Source organism: Papio anubis, chromosome 18, assembly GCF_008728515.1.
Source record: "Papio anubis isolate 15944 chromosome 18, Panubis1.0, whole genome shotgun sequence".
Taxonomy (NCBI): domain Eukaryota; kingdom Metazoa; phylum Chordata; class Mammalia; order Primates; family Cercopithecidae; genus Papio; species Papio anubis.
This window is the reverse complement of record NC_044993.1, coordinates 41,217,001-41,236,191: the sequence shown is the minus strand read 5'-3', so window position 1 is coordinate 41,236,191 and position 19,191 is coordinate 41,217,001. Positions and strand designations below refer to the sequence as shown.

At 36.8% G+C, this 19,191-nt stretch overlaps 1 non-coding gene across 1 annotated transcript; it reads right to left on the bottom strand.

Annotated features, from left to right (window-relative positions):
* Positions 1-18,729: 18,729 nt before the first annotated feature.
* LOC116271385 lies at positions 18,730-18,835 on the bottom strand. Its single transcript, XR_004179943.1, has one exon. It is a non-coding gene; the product is annotated as a small nucleolar RNA U13 (small nucleolar RNA).
* Between the last annotated feature and the right edge of the window lie 356 nt (positions 18,836-19,191).

Here is a 19,191-nt window from a genome sequence, read left to right as displayed (position 1 = left end):
ACTTCTTCTGGTAGAGATGGGGTTTCACCATGTTGCCCAGGCTGGTCTGTCTTGAACTCCTGGATGCAAGCAATCTGCCTGCCTTGGCCTCCCAAAGTGCTAGGATTACAGGTGTGAGCCACCATGCCCAGCCTGTACAGATTTTATATCTTGTCATTACTGTAAAAAATACAGTATAATATTTATATAGCATTTACTTATATTAGGTATTATAAGTAATCTAGAGATGATTTAAAATATATAGCAGGATGTGCATAAGTTATATGCAAATACTACACCATTTTATACAGGGACTTGTGCATCTGCAGATTTTAGTGTCTGCAGGGAGTCAGGAGTGCCCTGGAACCAATGCCCTCTGAGGAATGACTATGTATATTTTAAATTAGAAAAAATATACTATTAACACATCAAACCCATTCTTTTCATGGTTATTATTTTTTAATGAAGAGCTAAGTTAAAAAACAGGTAACTGATTTAAAAATTAGTTGGGTGGGCCAGGCGTGGTGTCTCACGCCTGTAATCCTAGCACTTTGGGAGGCCAAGGCGGGCAGGAGTTTGAGACCAGCCTGGCCAACATGGTGAAACCCCGTCTCTGCTAAAAATACAAAAAAGTTAGCCAGGCATGGTGGCATGTACCTGTAATCCCAGCTACCTGGGAGGCTGAGGCAGGATAATTGTTGGAACCCAGGAGGCAGAGGCTGCAGTGAGCTGAGATCGCACCACTGCACTCCAGCCTGGGTGACAGAGAGAGAATCCATCTCAAAAAAAAAAAAAAAAAAAAAAAAAAAAAATTAGTTGGGTGATCAGTGAATATAGCAAAATATTCTTACAAATAATGAAGGTATATTCAAATGACTGACATATGGGAAATGCTGAGCTAGGCCTGATTGTGTTTCTGGGATGATGAGTGTGTGTTGGCATGGTCCCTTACACGTGTGCCCTCTCAACCTGCCACATGCCTCATTACAGGTCTGAATGAACATTCATTTCAAAATGATTTGATACAGTGTGATTGTATCAAACTGCTCCAAACTTCTAATTCCAAAATAGATTGAATTGCACAGTCCTTCACATTACAGAGGGAAAGAGGAAACAGGACCGGGGGAAAGGACATGGACTCTAAGAATGAGAGTTACTATTTAATAAGGCAGCCCTTTGTGCAGGCACACACGTAGAGAGAGAAAGCTGTCCTGGTAAGATCATTGGAAAATGAGAGAAGAGAAAATGCAGGCGAATGGGGCCAGATGCCAAGCCCTTAGGATCCCTTGGCCCTTAACAATCAGCAAAAGGCTTAGATCATTGTCCTCTTGATTACTCTGAACTACATCTTGTAATCACCAACTTAGTCAAGAAACACTAAACAGTTTATCCTTCAGAAGCTCCCTTCAAAATCCTCTTTGGCCTGGCTCCTGCCCTCATCATGCCATTAAACTGCCCTTTCGAAAGCCACCAGGGCTTTCGGTGATTGTCTCAAGCTTGCAGAAAACGAGACCAGGGGTAGCCAAAGAGAAGCTACATCCTTAACTAAGGCTGCTCAGCTGGTTGGGGGCAAAGCTGAGGGGCTCTTGTTTCCTTAGTCTAGGGGTTGTTGCTACATAGAATTTATTATTATTACTATTATTATTTTAATAAAAAAATGACAAATTGTGTAGATTTATGGTATACATCATGAAACTTTGATATATGTATACTTTGTGGAATAATTAAATCAAACTAACATATGCATCACCCCACATACTTATTTTTATGAGAACATTTAGAATTTACTCTTTTAGCAATTTTCAAGTATAGAATACATTATTTACTATAGTCACCATGCTGCACAATAGATCTCCAGAATTTATTCCTCCTGTCTAAATGAAATTTTAGGTCCTTTAACCAATATCTCTTCATTGTTTCCTCTTCATCTCCAGCCCCTGATAACCACCAGTCTACTCTCTGCTTCTAAGAGTTCAATTTTTTTTTTATTCCACATCCTAAGTGAGATCATGCAGTGTTTACCTTTCTGTGCCTGGCTTATTTCACTTAGCATAATGTTCTCTAGGTTCATCTACGTTGTCACAAATGACAAGATAGCCTTCTTTTATAAGGATGTATAGTATTCCATTGCATATATATGCCACATTTTCTTTATCCATTCATTCACTGATGGATGCTTACATAGATTTTATATTTTGGCTATGGTAATAATGCTGCAATGAACACGGAAGTGCAGATATCTCTGTGATATACTGATTTCATTTTCTTTGGATTTATAACTAATAGCAGGATTGCTGGATCATATAGTTGTTCTATTTTTAATTTTTCTGGGAGCCTCCATGCTGTTTTCCACCATACTAGTTTACATTTCCACCAACAGTGTGCAGGGGTTCTCATAACTCCACATCCTCACCTATGCTTGTTACCTTTTATCTTTTTCATAACAGCCATTCTGACAGGAGATGAAACATGGCTTTACCAGTCCAATCCTAAAGACAAATCACAATCAAAGCAATGGCTATTAAGAGGTGGAAGTGGCCCAGTCAAAACAAAAGCAGCCTGGTCGAGAACAAAGGTCATGGCAGCAGTTTTTTGGATGCATGACACATTTTCCTTATTGTCTTTCTGGGGGCAAAGAATGATAACTTATGCTTATTATGAGAATGCTTGGAGAAAGTTAGCTAGCAGAAATATGCTTGATAAAGCCTCACCAGAGAGTCCTTCACCACAACAATGCCCCTGCTCATTCCTCTCATCCAGCAAGGGCAATTTTGTGACAGTTTCAATGGGAAATCATCAGGCATCCACCTTACAGTCCTGATTTGGCTCCTTTTGATTTTTTTGTTTCCTAATCTCAAAAAATCTTTAAAGGGGACACATTGTTTTCAGTTAATAATGTAAAAAATACTGCATTGACATGGTTCAATTCCTAGGACTCTTAGATCTTTAGGGATGGACTAAAATTTAGCTGGTATTGCACACAAAAGTGTCTTGAACTTGATGGAGCTTTTGTTGAGAAATACAGTTTACAGTTTAATTTTTTTAGATTTACATTATTTTACATTTTAATTGACAAATAATAATTGTACAAATTCATGGAGTACATAGTGATGTTTCCATACATGTAATATATAGTGATCAGATCAGGGTAGTTTGTGTATCCATCACTCAAATATATATCATTCCTTCGTGTTGGGAATGTTCAATATCTTCCTTCTAACTGTTTGGGAAAAAAAAAATCTATCTATCTATCTATCTATCTATCTATCTATCTATCTATCTATCTATCTATCTATCTATCATCTATATATCTCTAACTGTAGTCATTGTACAGTGGTATAGAACATTAGAATTTATTCCTGCTGTCTAGCTGGAATTTTGTGTCCTTTGACAAATCTCTCCCTGTCCTCCCTTTCTTCTACCCTTCTCAGACTCTAGTATCCTCTGTTTTACTTTTTACTTTTATGAGATCAACATTTTTGTCTTTTAGCTTCCACATATGAGTGAGAACATGTGGTGTTTAACTTTCTGTTCCTGGCTTATTTCACTTAACGTACAATCCTGCAGTTCCATCTATTTGCTGCAAATGACAGTATTTCATTCTTTTTTATAGTCGAATAGCATTTCACTGTGTATATTATATGTACCTCATTACCTTTATCCATTCATCTGTTGTTGGACATCTATGCTGATTCCATATCTTGGCTGTTATGAATGGTGTTGTAATAAACATGAGGGTGCAAATGTCTCTATGATATAATGATTTCCTTTTCTTTGGATAAATTCCCAGTAGTGGGATTGCTGGATTATATAATAGCTCTATTTGTAGTTTTCTGGGGAGCCTCCATAATGTTTTCCATAATGACTGTAGTAGTTTACATTCCCACCAACAGTGTATGAATTCTCTTTTCTCTACATCCATACTAGCATTTGTTATTTTTTGTCTTTATGGTAATAGCCATCCTAACTGGGGTGAGATGATACCTCGTTGTGACTTAGATTGGGATTTCCCTGATGATTAGTGATGTTGAGCATTTTAAAGTATATTTGTTGGCCATTTGTACATTTTCCTTTGAGAAACATCTATGCAGATCATTTGTCCATTTTTTTTTTGTTATTTTGCTGTTGAGATGTTTGAGTTCCTTGTATATTCTAGATATTAAGATGCTGTCAGATGAGTAGTTTGCTAACATTTTCTCCTATTCTGTTGTCTTTTCACTCTGTTGATTGTTTCCTTTGCTATGCAGAAACTTTTTTAGTTTAGTGTAATCACATTTATATATTTTGCTTTTGTTGTCTGTGCTTTGAGTCTTATCTATAAAATATTTTCTTAGACCAATGTCCTAAAGCATTTCTCCTATGTTTTTTTTTTTCCAGAAGTTTTATCATTTCGGGTCTTACATTTAGGTCTTTGAACCATTTTAAGTTAATTTTTTTATAGGGTGAGAAGTGGGGATCTAGTTTCATTCTTCTGCATGTGGATATCCAGTTTTCCCAGCAGCATTTATTGAAGTGACTGTCCTTTTCCCGATAAGTATTTTAGACACCTTTGTCAAAAATCAACTGGCTGTAGACACATGGATTCATTTCCGAGTTCTCTATTCTGTTGCAATGGTCTATGTGTCTATTTTCATGCCAGTACCATGCTGTTTTGGTTGCTACAGCCTTGTGCTATATTTTGAGGTCTGATAATACATCTCCAACCTTGTTCTTTTTGTTCAGGATTGTTTTGGCTATTTTGCGTCTTTTGTGGTTCTATACAGATTTTCAGATTTAAAAAAAAATTTCTATGAAGAATGTTATTGGTATTTTGATAGGGATTGCATTAAGTCTGTAGATTGCTTTGGATAGTGTCGTCATTTTAACAATATTACTTTTTCAATCCATGAGCATGGGATGTTTTTTCATTTGCTCATATCCTCTTCAATTCCATCAGTGTTTTGTGATTTTCCTTGTGAAGGTTTTTACCTGTTGGTTAAGTTCATTCCCAGGTATTCCAATTTTTTTGTAGTTGTTATAAATGAGATTGCCTTCTTTATTTCTTTTTCAGCTAGTTTGTTGTTTATGTATATAAATGTTGCTGATTTTTAAATATTAATTTTGTATCTGCAACTTTACTGAATTTGTTGATCAGTTCTGGACTTTTTTAGTAGGGTCTAGGTTTTTCATATATAAGATCACGTTATATGCAAACAGGGACAACTTGACACCCTTTTTTCCAGTTTGGACATCCTTTCTTTCTTTCTCTTGCCTAATTGCTCTGGGTGGGACTTCCAGTGCCAAGCTGAATAAGAGTGGTGAGAGTGAGCATCCTTGTCTTGTTCCAATTCTTAGAAGAAAAGCTTTCAGTCTTTTACCATTCAGTACTGGATTTGTCATAATGAACTTTATTATTTGTGGTACTTTCCTTCTATAACTAACTTATTACGAGTTTATTATTATAAAGAGATATTGGCCGGGTGTGGTGGCTCACGCCTGTAATCCCGGCACTTTGGGAGGCTGAGGTGGATGGATCACAAGGTCAGGAATTCAAGACCAGCCTGGCCAACATGATGAAACCCCGTTTTTACTAAAAATACAAAAATTAGCGGGGCATTTTGACGCACACCTGTAATCCCAGCTACTCAGGAGGCTGAGGCAAGAGAATTGTTTGAACCTGGGAGGTGGAGGTTGCAGTGAGCCAAGATTGCACCACTGTACTCCAGCCTGGGCGACAGAGCAAGACTCCATCTAAAAATAAATAAATAAATAAATAAAAATAAAAACAAACAAAAAAAAATTAAAGAGATATTGAATTTTGTCATGAGCTTTTTCTGCATATATTGAGATGATGATATGGCTTTGCCCTTCATTCTATTGGTGTGATGTATGATGTTTATTGATTTGCATATGTTGGACCATCCTTGTTTTCCTGGGATAAATCCAGGTTGGTCATGGTGTATTAACTTTCGGATGTATTGTTGGGTTTGGTTTGATAGTATTTTGTTGAGGATTTTTGTGTCTATATTTATCAGGGATGTTGGTCTGTAGTTTTTTTTGTTGTTGTTGTTATGTCCTTTTCTAGTTTTGGTATCAGAGTTATATTGTCCTGGTAGAATGAGTTAAGAAAAATTCTCTCTTCTTCAATTTTTTGGACTAGTTTAAAAATATTTGATATTAATTCTTTTTTAAAGATTTTGCAGAATTTGGTAGTGAAATCACTACTTTTTATTCCTGATTCAATATCAATACTTGCTATTGGTCTGTTCAGGCTTTCTATTTCTTCTTGGTTCAATCTTGGTAGGTGATATGTGTCCAAGAATTCATCCAATTCCTCTTGGTTTTTGAATTTATTAGTGTATCATCATGGTAGCCTCTAATGATACTTTGTATTTCTGTGGTATATGTTGTGATATCTCCCTTTTCATTTCTAATTTTATTTATTTGAGTGTTCTCTCTTTTTTTCTTAGTCTCCTAATGGTTTGTTGATTTTATCTTTTCAAAAAAACAGTTTTTTGTTTAATTGATCTTTTATTTTTTTTAGTCTCAATTTTGTTTATTTCCTCTCTTATCTTTATTATTTCATTTCTTCTAATTTTGGTTTGGTTTGTTCTTGCTTTTTTAGCTCCTTGATGTACATGATTAGATTGTTTTTGTTTTTGTTTGTTTGTTTGTTTTCAAGACAGGGTCTTGCTCTGTTGCCCTATGTTGCCCAGGCTAGTCTTGAGCTCCTGGGCTCAAGCAATCCTTTCACTCAGCTTCCCAAAGAGCTTGGGTTATAGGCATGAGCCACTGCAGCTGGGCATTAAGTTGTTTATTTGAGATCTTTTCAGTTTTTTGATGTAGGCACTTATTGCTATAAACCTGCCTTATAATACTGCTTTTAAGGTGTTAGGAAATTATGAATCCCATAGATTTTGTTGTTGAGTTTCTATTTTTATTGCAGAGAATTTTTAAAATTTCATTCTTAATTTCTTTCTTCACCCATTGGTCATTCAGAACCATATTATTTAATATTCATGTATATCTATAGTTTCAAATGTTCCTTTTATTATTGATGCCTAATTTTATTCCATTGTGGTCAGGTAAAATACTTGATATAATTTTGATTTTTTTTTTTTTTTTGAGACAGAGTCTCACTCTGTCACCCAGGCTAGAGTGCAGTGGCATGATCCTGGCTCACTGCAACCTCTGTCTCCAGGGTTCAACCGATTCTCCTGCCTCAGCCTCCTGAGCAGCTGGAACTGCAGGCACACGCCACCATGCCCGGCTAATTTTTTGTATTTTTAGTAGAGACGGGATTTCACCATGTTAGCCAGGATGGTCTTGATCTCCTGACCTTGTGATCTGCCTGCCTTGGCCTCCCAAAGTCCTAGGATTACAGACATGAGCCGCCATGCCTGGTCTTGAATTTTTTTTTTTTAAATTGGAGACTACTTTGTGTCCTAATATATGGTTAATCCCAGAGAATGTTCCATATGCTGATAAAAAGAATGTTTATCTAGAGCTGTTGGGAGAAATGTTCTTTAAATGTCTGTTATGTCCATTTGGTCTATTGTACAGTTTAAATGTTATATTTCCTTGTTGTTTTTCTGTGTAGATGATCTGTCTAGTGCTGAGAATGGGGTGCTAAAGTCCCCAACTATTATTGTATTGGAATTTATCTCTCCCTTTAATCTAATAATATTTGCTTTATATGTGTAGGTGCTCTGCTGTTGGGTTCAGATATATCTACAATTTTTATATTCTCTAGCTGAATTGATCCCTTTATTAATATAGAATGTCTTTCCTTTTCTTTTAAAATAACTTTTAATTTGAAGTCTGTTTTGTCTGATGTAAGCACAGCTACTTCTGCTCACTTTGGTTTCCGTTGCACAGAATATCTTTTTCCATCCCTTCATTTTTAGTCTGTATATGTGTCTTTACACGTGAGTTGAGTTTCTTGTAGGGAGCATATATTTGGGTCTCTTTTTAAAATCTACTCAACCAGCCTGTATCTTATAAATGGAGAATTTTATTTGTTTATATTTAGGGTTATTATTGATAGGTGAAGACTTACTCCTATAATTTTGATTGTTTTTTGATAGTCTTGTATATCCTCTGTTCCTTACTTCCTCTGTTGTTTATATTTTTGGTTGGGTAATTTTCTGTAATGATAAAGTTTGATTCTTTTTTCTTTTTCTTTTCTGTATTAGGTCTACCAGTGAGTTTTATATGTTCTCATGTTTTCATGTTGGTGGTTATCATCTTTTCACTTCCAGATTTAATATTCCCTTGAATATTTTTTCCTAAGGCCAGTCTAGTGGTGATGAATTCCATTCCCTTAGTTTTTGCTTGTCTGTGAAATATTTTATTTCTCATTTTTCGAAGGAAAGCTTTGCTGGGTATAATAGTCTTGAATTGCAAGTATTTTTGTTTTAGTACTTTGAATATATCATCCCATTCTCTCCTGGCTTGTAAGGTTTCAGCTGAGAAATTCACACTGTTAGTCTAATTAGGATTCCCTTATATATGACTTGATTTTCTCTTGCTGATTTTAGAATTCCTTCTTCATCTTTGAGTTTTGACATTTGAATATAATGTGCCTCAGAAAGGTCTTGTTTCAGTTGAAGGTATTCAGGATTCTTTTAGCTTCTGGACCTGGATATCCATCTCTTTCCCAAGAACTGGGAAGATTTCTGCTATTATTTCCCATTCTTTCTTTTTCTGTCCTTCCTTCCTTCCTTCCTTCCTTCCTTCTTTCTTTCTTTCTTTCTTTCTTTCTTTTTCTTTATTTATTTCTTTCTCTTTCATTCATTCATTCTTTCTTTTTCTCCCTTCCTTTCTTCTTTCACTCCTTCCCTTTCCCACTTTATCTCGTCTTTCTTTCTCTCTTCTTTCTTTTTTCTTTCTTTCTCTTTCCTTCCTTCCCTTCTTCTTTCTTTCTCTCTTTCTTTCTCTTTCCTTCCTTCCTTCCTTCTTTCCTTCCTTCCTTCCTTCCCTTCCTTCTTTCTCTTTCTTTTTTCTTTTTCTTTCTTTCTTTCTTTTTCTTCTTTTCTTTCTTTCTTTCTTTCTGTCTGTCTGTCTGTCTTTCTTTCTGTCTGTCTGTCTGTCTGTCTTTCTTTCTTTCTTTCTTTCTTTCTTTCTTTCTTTCTTTCTTTCTTTCTTTCTTTCTTTCTCTTTCATTCATTCATTCTTTCTTTTTCTCCCTTCCTTTCTTCTTTCCTCCCTTCCCTTTCCACCTCTCTTTCTTTTTCTTTCTTTCTCTTCCTTCCCTTCTTCCATCTCTCTTTTCTCTTCCTTCCTTCCTTCCTTCCTTTCTCTCTCTCTTTCTTCCTTCTTTCTTTCCTCTTCCTTCCCTCCCTCCCTCCCTCCTCCTTCCTTCCTTCCTTCCTTCCTTCCTTCCTTCCTTCCTTCCTTCCTTCCTTCCTTCCTCTCTCTCTCTCTCTCTCTCTTTTCTTTCTCTGTTTCTCATTCTTGCTCCACGACCCACACTGGAGTGCAGGGGGATGATCTTGGCTTACTGCAACCTCTGCCTCCTGAGCTCAGATCCTCTCACTTCACCCCCAAATAGATGGGACTACAGGCATGTGCTGCCACTTCTGGCTAACTTTTGCAATTTTGGAGAGACAGATTTTTGCCATGTTGCCCAGGCTGGTTTCAAACTCCTGACCTCAATCAATCGACCTGCCTTGACCTCCCAAAGTGCTGGGACTACAGGTGTGAGCCACCACACCTGGCCCTATTATTTCACTAAACATGTTTTCCTCACTTTTTCCTTTCTCTTCTCCTGGAATGCCCATAATATTAATACTAATATTTATTCACTTAATGATGTCTCTTAAATATTGTAGGCTTTCTTCATTCTTTAAAATTTTTGTTTGTTTGTTTGTTTGTTTGTTTTTTTGGTTTGCTTATGTTATGTCAAAAGACCTGTCTTCAAGTTCATAAATTCCATATTCTGCTTGGTCCAGTGTGTTGTTTAAGCTCTCAAATGTACTTTTTATTTCATTCATTGAGTTCTTCAGCTCTAGGTTTTGTTCAGTTATTTTTTTATGATATCTATCTCTGTTGAATTTCTCATTAAAACCGTGAATTGTTTTTCTGATTTCATTGAATTGTCTATCTGTATTCTTTTGTATCTCACTGAATTTTCTTAGGATTATTGTTTTGAATTATTTTTCTGGTATTTTATATATTTTCTTATGATTACATTCTGTTACTGAGTTATTGTTTTCCTTTGGAGGTGCTGTATTTCCTTGCTTTTTCATGTTTGATGTGTCCCTATGTTGATTTCTATGCATCTGTTAGAAAAGCCACCTGTTCCAATTTTATGGAGTAGGTTTTGTAGGGAAATCCTTATTTGTATGAATGGGTCTTGAGGTGTCAGTTTGGTGGGGTGCATTGGTCTTTATTCTAGTTGGATGCAGTAGTGTAGTCTTTGTGTAGTTTCCTCAGCTGTAAGTAATACTAGTGGCATTTGGAGTTTCTCAGTGGTCTGTACTGAGAGTTTGTGGTGACAGTGGTGTGACTTTGCCAGGGGGTGGGCTCACAGGGGTTTCTCAGGTTGGGGTTGTGTGCACATGGTGGGCTGGCCAACTTGGAGCCTGGCTTCCTGGGATTAGGGCCATGGGGCTGTTATTCTGGCCAGGAATATGGGGCATACAGTTGTTCAGTCGACCTGGGGGTATGCCTGCTAGGAGGTGCCTGCAGGGCTATTTCTCAGGTCTGGAATGCAGTTGCATGGCTGCTCAGCTGGCCTGGGTGCATGTCTGCTGAGGGAGGCCCATAGGACTATTTCTCAGGTCCAGGACATAGGCACACAGCTGCTCAGCTGGCCTGGGAGCATTTCTGTGGAGAGTGGCTCATGGGGCTGTTTTGTAGGCCTGGGATACGGGCATGGGGCTCCTTATTTGGGTTGAGAGCATGTCTGCCTGGTCATGGTCCATGGGGCTATTTCTTAGGCCTGGGTTGTGGACTCTTGGCGGTTTGGTAGGCCTGGGGGTGTGCCCACCGGAGGTGGCCTGTGGGACTGTTTCTTAGGCCCTTATTGGGGGCACAGGGAGTATCTGTGGGGTTTAATGGTGTTGTAGAGCTGTTTCTCAGGTCCTAAGCATGGATGTATAACCATTCCACTGGCCTGGGGGCATGTAAGCTGCTCAGAGACCCAGGGGACTCTTCTGCCTGGGGGAGGGTGTGCAGCAGTTTGGCTGGCTCAGAGGCAGGTTTGCCCTAGGCAGGACTGGCAGTCTGTTCCTGTGGCTGGAAGCGTGGTGTTGGGAGTTGTTTTCCCTGCTGTGCAAAACCAGAGTCACAGTTGGTCTTGGGCCAAACTTTCATGTAACTGAGGTTGTGGTGTTCAGCCACATGACTGGGCTTGGCATAATGAAGATGGAGCCCTAGTGCTGGAGAAGTGCAGTCTACTGGCCTCTAGAGCAGGGTGCATTTCAGAGGAGGCTCTGGTCTAGGTGCTGTGCTGCAGAAACTTGGCTCACAGGGGATTGGTGAAGGGTGGGGAATGCACACTTTGTGCTCCTAATCTGTGGCAATGTGCTATGTGAACTCCTGGAAGCTCTCCAAACTGGGCTCAGTGGGAGCCTTTCAAGGACTGTGGGATTCTCCTGCAGTAAGAACTGTAGTTATTTGTGGTGGCAATAGAAGCTGCTGGGCATATTCTGTTTACTTTTCCCCTGGAACAGGAAGGTCTTCTGATTCTAGGCGGATCTGATCCACTTTGGGGAGATGGGGCTTCAGAGGCCAGGTGCCTCCACACTGCCCTTCTGGGCTTCCAGCTACCACAGGTGTATCTCCACTCCCCTGCTGTACTCCAGCACTCTCTTGTTGACACTCCATTGAAATTTTAATTGTTTATTTGTTGCCTTGGGATTTCTTGTTGGTAGGACAAATGCCAGGCATCTCTAGTCAGCCATCTTGCTCCGTACTCTTGGGACTTTGGATTGGGCTCTATTTTTATCTTTTAATTCCATTTTTTTCCCCACAAACCTTTTGAAGTCATCGTATACATACAATAAAATGCATCTTTTGTTTGGTGTACAGATCTATGAATGTTGACGGATATATTCACGTAGAGGTGCACTGCCACCTCATTCAATATATAGAACACTTCTATTACTCCAAAGGCTTCCTTATTCTCTACTCATCTGCTTCCTGACACTAAAGATTAGATTTGCTGTTTTTTGAGTTTTCTTTAAGTACAATCATACAGTACGTATTCTTAAGCAATTTTGTTTCTGACTTCTTTCTCTCAGCATAATGTTTCTGAGATTCATCCAAATTGTGTGTATAATAGTTCCCCGTTTTATGCACTTTTGCTTTTCACAGTTTCAGTTACCTGTAGTCAACCATGGCTTAAAAATACTAAATAAAAATTTCAGAAACAATTCATAAGTTATTATTATTATATTATTTATTTGTAGAGACAGGATCTCACCATGTCGCCCAGGCTGGTCTTTGTTTTTGCTGACGAGTTTCCATTGTCTAGATATACCACAATTTGTTTATTAATTTATCTGTTGGTGAACATTTGAGTTGTTTCCAGTTTTGGGCTAATATAGGTAAAGATGCCATGAATGTTTCCTGTTCACAATCTTACGTGGACACATACTTTGATTTCTCTTAAAAATACCTCTAAGAATGGACTTGCTAGGTCATAGTAGAATGAGTAAAGAAAATGCCAAACTCTTTCACAAAGTGCTTTTAAATTTCATAGTCCTATTAGCAATGTATGAGGGCTCTACTTGCTCCATATCCTTACCAATGCTTGGTATTGTCAGTCTTTTTAGTATTAATAATTCTGCTGGATGTGTTATGGTATCTTCTCATTTGATTTTAATTTGTATTTTTCTGATGACTAATGATGTTGAATATTTTTCATGTACTTATTGGCAATTTATACAAATCTTTTTGGTAAAGGGTTTACATTTTTTGTTCATTTTTAATTTTTTTGTCTCTTATTATTGAGTTGTAAGAGTTTTTACTACAGCTGGACACAACCCCCTTTTCAAATATAGGTATTGTGAATGTTTTCTCCCACTCTGTGGCTTTCTTTTTCATTTTGTTATGATATCATTAGAAAAGTGAGAGTTGGCTGGACATGGTGGCTCACATGGTGGCATGTGCTTGTAGTCTCAGCTACTCAAAAGGCTGAGGTGGGAGGACTGCTTGAGCCCAGGAGTTTGAGGCTACAGTGAGCTATGATTGTGTCACTGCACTCTACGCTGGGTGAGAGAGTGAAACTGTGCTCTCTTCAACCACCCCATCCCCCGAAAAAAGCAGTAGTGTTTTTTGATGAAGTCTTGAAGCCCAATTTATCAAAAAATTTAAAATGGTTTATGTCCTATCTAAAATATTTTTGTCTACTTCAAAATCTTCAATATTTTCTTTGAGAAACTGAATAGTGCTAACTTTTACATATAGGTCTCTAATCAATTTTAAGTTAATTCTTTTGTGAATGGTGTGAGGTAAGGATCAACACTCATTTTTGCCACCTATATGATATGCAGTTGTTCCAGCACCACTTACTGAAAAGAAATTACCTTGGCACCTTTGTTAAAAATCAGTTGACATGTGTGAGAGTGTACATCTGAACTTTCTATTTCATCTTTTTAACCTTTATGATTCTCCTGATGCCATTGTGGTACCACCTTGATTACTGTAGCTTCACAGTAAATCTGAGTCTTGAAACCTTTCTATTGTATCCTTTTAAAAATTTGTTTTGGTTATTTTATGTCTTTCCCATTTACATGTAAATTCTGGAATAAGCTTACACATATTTATAGTTCATATTTTTAACTTTCTTAAAAATTACTTGTTATAATATGACCCAGCAATTCCACTCTTAGGTGAAATTTCTCTATAAAAAGTTGTCTGGATGCTTTTCTTACAAAAATTATACAAAAATTAACTCAAAATGAATCAAAGACCTAAGTGTAAGACCTAAAACTCTAAAAACCCTTGAAAAAAGCATAAGAGAAAAGCTTCATGATGTTAAATTTGGTAATAATTTCTCAGATATGACCCTAAATGCAGAGGTACTACCACCAAATAATATATAGACAAGTGGCACCACATCAAAACTTCTGTGCATTGAAGGATGCAATCAACAAAGTGAAAAGGCAACCTACAAATAGGAGAAAATATTTGCAGATCATATATCTGATATCCAGAATGTAAAAAAAACTTCTACAGCTCAACAGAAAACCAAATGACCCAATTAAAAAATGGGCAAAGTATCTGAATAATATCTTTCCAAAGATGACATACAAATGGCTAATAAGCACATGAAAATATATTCAATATCACTAAATATCAGAGAAATATAAATCTAAATCACAGTGTGATATTACCTCACACCCATTAGGACAGCTGTTATTTTAAAAAACAGAAATAACAAGCATGGGAACTTTTGTGAACTTTTGTGCACCATTGGTGGTAGTGTAAAATGGTACAACTGCTATTGAAAACAGTATGATGGTTTCTCAAAAAATGAAAAATAGGACCACCATGACCCACTAAATCCCACTTCTGGGGATATTTCCAAAAGAATTGAAAGCATGTCTTGAATAAATATTTGCATATCCATGGTCACAGCAGTAGTATTCACAATAGCATAGAGGTGGAAGCAAACCAAATATCCATTAATGGATGAATGAATAAAGAAAATGTGCTATATACATACAATGCAATATTATTCAGCCTTAAAAAGGAATAAAGTTCTGACACATGCTACAACATGGATAACCCTTGAAGATATTATGCCAAGTGAAATAAACCAGTCATAAAAGACAAATAATGTATTGTTCCACTTAAATGAGTAATCTAAAATGATTATTTTTTTGAGAAATTACCATACTATTTTTACAGAGTAGCTGTACCATTTTACATTCCCACCAGTAATACAGAAGCATTCCGATTTTTTCACATCCTCACCAACACTTATTATTTTTGATAACAGTCATCCTAATAGATGTGAAGCAATATGTCATTATGATTTTGATTTTCATTTTCCTAATGATTAGTGATGTTGAACATCTTTTCACGTGCTCATTGGTCATTTGTGTATTTCCTTTGGAGAAATATCTGCTGAAGTTCTTTGCACTACCCCTCCTTTTTTTGAGGGAGACTGGAGTTCTATTAATACTCAAATCAGTCTCCCTGAGCATTCGGGGAGCTGAGTTTTTAACGATAACTTGGTGGGTGGGGGGAGGCCAGTGAGCCAGGAGTGCTGATTGGTCAGGGATGAAATCATAGGGAGTCGAAGCTGTCTTCTTGTGCTGAGTCAGTTCCTGGATAGGGGCCACAAGATCAGATGAATGCGTTTATTGATCTGGGTGGTGCCAACTGATCCATTAAGTGCAGGGTCTGCAAAATATCTCAAGCACTGATGTCAGGAGCAGTTTAGGGAGGGTCAGAATCTTATAGCTTCCAGCTGCATGACTCTTAGACCATAATTTCTAATCTTATGGCTAATGTTAGTCCTACAAAGGCAATGAAGTCTCCAGGCAAGAAGGAGGTCTGCTTTGGGAAAGGGCTGTTACCATCTTTGTTTAAACTATAAACTAAGTTTCTCCCAAAGTTAGTTCAGCCTATGCCTAAGAATGAATGAGGACAACTTGGAGGCTAGAAGCAAGATGGAGTCAGTTAAATTAGATCTCTTTCACTGTCTCAGTCAAAATTTTGCAAAGGCAGTTTCAATCCCTCCTTTTGGAGGGATTTAATCTTAAGGTGTAGGCTATGAAGATGGGAAAAGGCCGTTGATCACTCTGGCTTCTTCCTGCTGACAGGGGACATAGTGGGAATGGGAGTGAACCCCAAGGTGAGAAGAGTGGAACCGCTTTGCAATTGTCTGAGTGTACTCATGCAGGCCTGGTTGAACTTCCAAGGCTTGCATCTTTGCCTGCTTTTTAATCGGGTTCTTTTTTGGGGGATTGTGGAGTCATAGGAGTTTGTTTTGTGTTCTTTTGTGATATAGTCAGTACGGTGGGGCCACAAGAGGAGACAGGAGAGGCTCAGGATAAATGAAAAGTTATTATATTTACAACACCTAGAGACAGGAGAATTGGCATAGTGCACCATGCAGGGTCACATGGGAAAGACACCAGGGTGATCAGGAGGCAGAAGACAGGCCAAGGGAAAACCATTAGGCCAGAGCCTTTGTTGGGGTTCCCATGGGAAAGACAAAGGTGGAAAGGGTGAACAGTTTAGGCCTGGTTAATTTAAACACTTTCAGTGGGCTTTGGGCTCTAGGAGTGGTCCTGGTTGTCTGACACCTGGTCCTGGGGTGATTAAGTCAGAGGAATATTGCCTCTTGGAATATACAACCCTGACAGGGAGGCATGGCTCTAAAATGGTTAGTTTGTGTGTCAAAGGCATCCTGGAACACTGCTATCTTAAAGAATTGACTAGTTAGGAAATCTCTCTCCGGCTAGGAAGGTGTGTTTTAAAGATGTCAAGATATCATAATAGATAGAAAATTTAAAGATATATACATATATATACATATACAATACAGAGTTATTTATATGTTCTAGACATTAACACCAGATAGATATATGATTTGCAAACGTTTTCTCTCATTTTATGGGTTGCTTTTTCACACCGTTGATAGTGTCTTTTTATGCACAAAAGTTTTTACTTTTGATGAGGTCTAATTTATCTATTTTTTTCTTTTGTGATCTCTGCTTTGGCCTCATATCCAAGAAATTGTTGGCAAATCCAGTCAAAAAGCTTTCTCTGTGTTTTCTTCTGGTTTTCTAGTTTTAAGGTTTATATTTAGGTCTTTGATCCATTTCAAGTTAATTTTTGCAAATGGTTTTAGGTAAGGATGTGGATGTCCAGTTTTCCTTTGCATGTGGATGTCCAGTTTTTCCAGTACCATTTGTTGAAAAGACTGTCCTTTCTCCATTGTGTGGTGATATGGCTTGGCTGTGTTTCCCCACCAAAATCTCATCTCGAGTTGTAGTTCCCATAATCCCCACCTGGTGGGAGGTAATTGAATCATTAGGGTCGTTACCCCCATGTTGTTCTGCTGATAGTGAGTCAGTTCTCAGGAGATCTGGTGGTTTTATAAGGAGATTTCCCCTGCTTCACTTTGCACTTCTCGCTTCTGCTGCCATGTGAAGAAGGACATGTTTACCTCCCCTTACAGGATTGTAAGTTTCCTGAGGCCTCCCCAGCCCTGTGGAATTGTGAGCCAATTAAACGTTTTTCCTTTATAAATTACCCAGTCTCAAGTATTTCTTCATAGCAGCATGAGAATGGAATAATACATCTGGTCTTGGAACCCTTGTAGAAAATCATTTAACCGTATATGGGAGGGTTTATTTCTGGGATCTCTGTTCTGTTTCATTGGTCTATATGTCTGCCTTTCAGCCAGTAAGATACTTTTTTGGTTATTGTAGCTTTGTAATATGTTTTGAAGTCAGGATATATGAGCGCTTTTCTTTTCAATATTGTTTGGCTACTTGGGGATCCTTTAAGATTTTATATCAATTTTTTTTATATTTATGAAAAAATGTCATTGGGATTTTGATAGGGATTGCATTGAATCTGAGGATAGCTTTGGTCAGTCTAGACATTTTAACAATATTAAGTCTTCCAATCATAAATATGGACTTCATTTCTATTTATTTGTATCTTCTTTAATTTCTTTTAGTAATATTTTATAGTTTTCAGTCTTTTGGCTCCTTGGTTAAATTTATTTCTAAGTATTTTATTATTTTTGTTGCTGTTATAAATAGGATTACTTTCTTAATTTCCTTTTCTGATTGTTCATTGTTAATATATAGAAATGCAACTAATTTTTGTGTGTTGATTTTGTATCCTGCAACTTTGCTGAATTAGTTTGTTGGTTTAGTTTATTAGTTTTAACAGTTTAAAATTTTTTAAATGGTGTATTCTATTTAACCCTCTATATTCAAAATATTTCAATGTGTAATCAAATAAAAATTATTAGTGATTTTTACTTTTGAGTTTAGCAATTAGAATCTTCTCTATTTTTTTTTTAGTCAATCTAGATAAAGATGCATCAATTTTATTGATTTTCTTTTAAGAATCAACTTTTGGTTTTATTGATTTTCTCTATTGTTTTTCTATTCTCTATTTTCACTTATCTCTGCTCTAATCTTTATTATTTCCTTCCTTCTGCTAGCTTTGGGTTTAGTTTGTTCTTTTTTTTTTTTTTTTTTCTAGTTCCTTAAGGTTTAAAAATCAGATCATTGATTTTAGATCTTTCCTTTTTAACATTAGCATTTATAGCTATAAATTTCACCTTTAGCACTGCTTCTGTTACATTTCATAAGTTTTGGTATATTGTGTTTTCATTTTCTGTTGTATCAAGATATTTTCTCTTTTTGTGTGTGAACATACTTTAAAATTTCCCTTCTGATTTTCTCTGTAGCTCATTTATTGTTTAAGAGTGTGTAAATTTCCACATATTTATGCATTTTCCAGTTTTCCTTTTGCTATTGATTTGTTTCATTCCATTGTGATCAGTAAGGATACTTGATATGAGTTAAATCTTTTAAAATTTATTAAGACTTCTTTTTTTTTTTTGCCTAGCATGTGGTTTACCCTGGACCATGTTCTATGTACACTTGAGAAAAATGTATATTCTGCTATTGTTGATGGAGTGTTCTGTATATGTCTGTTAGGTCCAATTGGTTTGTAGTGTTGCTCATGCCCTTTATTTCCTTATTGATCTGTCAGTTCTATCCATTTTTGATATGGAGATATTATATATATATGCACACACACACACATGCACCCGTAACACATCAGATGGGGTAATGTGCCAATGTTGTAAGAAAGTTTTAGAGAGGCACATCTCATACATGAGTGTGAAAACCCAATCATCATACTTATGAACTATGAAATGTATGAACACTCCATCAACAACAGCAGAATATACATTTTAATGATAAGTTTTGATTCCTTTTGGTGTATATTCTATAACCATTTTCTTCATTGTTATCGGGGGATTACATAAAATATTCTAAATATAAAACAATCTATTTTGAATCGATACCAACTTAATCTTGATTGCATACAAAAAGTAATCTTTACAGCTCTACCCCACATTTTAATGTCATTTATATTATAAACTACCCCTTTATATATTGTGTGCCCATCAAAATAGATTTATAATTATTTTAATGCATTTGTATCTTCAATACTGTGGCAAATATGAAGTTCCTGATTCTTAGGTGGATTCTTAAACTATTCATTGTAAACTAT